Genomic DNA, 1967 nt, shown 5'->3' on the forward strand with positions numbered 1-1967 from the left:
ATTTATTTATCGTTGTGTCGGCATGAAATGCCTGGTTTGTAATAGGTAGATCCCCACGGCTCCCCCATTCCCCATCAAGCCTTGTTTGTTTCGTTTGAATGTAGCTAGATCAATCAACCCACATGCTAAATTACAACTTTGACAAAGTTAGTTTAGTTGCATCTAAAACGACATAGAAATTGTTGTCACATGATAGGGTTAAAACAACGTTTGCATTTCATACATCGTAGTAGCTATGACCTTGTTTGAACTCCAACACTTGACTTAGTAGAGGCCGTTATCGACGGGCGGGGTTGGGTGTCCTTATGGGCTTCCCAACACGTATCCTCACCCCTTACTCAAGATCTATGGTTTGTGGATCCGTCTAAATACCATTGGATTACGAGAGTCATTCAAATCGAGTGATATAGGGTACAAGTCTTTATCTTTAATCACTCGTAGTCGATTGGCTTTATGCTTTTCGATGAAAGGTGTAAAGTTGACTTGAACGGTTCCAAGTTCCCAAAAACCTTGGTGGCGACTCTAATTGGTCTTAATTCGATTCGAAAAACCTCGAGTCGATTATGCCTAGTGTGGATCCCGCGGACGCAGTTCCCGAGGGCCTTGTCCACACCTCTGTAATTCGTATTCAAAATCTTTCTTTTGCTTGTTCGCTTGTTAATTCTTCGTCATGATAACATATAAATCACATGTGTACGTTAATTATCATCATTCACATGTTTAATTCATCAAGTCCGACTTAAATCCCAATTAATCCAATATTTACGGGTTTTCGTCATTAAATTCAATTCCGGGTTGTAGAGATTCAATTTGTTCATATTGGGTTTTTGGGATCCGTCTTTGATATAGTTTAATCTGTTTATTCGCATATTCATAGCATATTCATCATTAATCCATCTTATCTAATGTAGTTAATTGATTTCAATAGAGGACTCATTAATATTCTTCACTTCTATCATTATTTCATCATGTAATTAATCCGTTTGCATCCGTCTCATTCATATTTTACTGTTTTCATGACCTATTCATATGTTAAATAACATGCTAATCACTTTCATCCGAGTAAATAATTAAATTAATCATTAAAATCACCAATCGACATTAACGGCTTGCAAATGCGGCTTCACGAAAGACCGAGCCAAGGAACAGACGCGCGTCTGTCACGCGCTATTATTCAAGGGACGCGACTCTGCTGCGCTTTGTTCTGGCTGAGTTTCGTCACGAACTCCGTTTCTGCCTTGACTTAGCTAATTAGTTTACGTATTAATTAACTATTAACCGTATTATCATCTTCTGATTTGTTCGTAATTCTTTCTTTCTTTTATTCTTTTTTATCAATTATCCGTTTTAAAGGTATTTTCGACATAAATCGCCTATCCCAATGTAATTAATGTAATTTTCATTATTATATTTCTTTTATTGTATTTCTTTTATTGCTTGTATGTTTTCACATGTAAATGAGCATTAAATCCTACTTCGACCCAATTGTTTGCTAATTAATTGTCCACCGACTTAGTTAAATCTTCACATGCTAGGATTAAAACTTGGATGTTGCATTGCATGCATATAGCCGACGATATATCAAGTATAGACAACTTCCCTAATCATTAGTAGAGGCCGCTATCGAGGCGGGCGAGATTAGGTGTTCGATCAAAAGAGCTTCCTAATACGTACCCTCACCCCTTACTCCAGATATCTGTGAACACCCGTGTTCATTGGCATCCACGAGAGTCATTCTAGACATAGAATGCTAAGGGTAACGATTGCTTAGTGTTCATGTCTTTACTTTGTGTCTTGACATGACACGAGGTATTCGAACGGTTCCAATTTCCCATAAAAATTGGTGGCGACTCCATACAAAAATGCAAACGCTTGTTCCCAAGCGCCCCCGTGGCCCATGTCCACAGATATGTGGGCCGATGCCGTCAAAAATGGACTTGATGCAAAAAACAAGTTGGCTTTTATCG

This window comes from Silene latifolia, chromosome 1 (assembly GCF_048544455.1).
Source record: "Silene latifolia isolate original U9 population chromosome 1, ASM4854445v1, whole genome shotgun sequence".
Taxonomy (NCBI): domain Eukaryota; kingdom Viridiplantae; phylum Streptophyta; class Magnoliopsida; order Caryophyllales; family Caryophyllaceae; genus Silene; species Silene latifolia.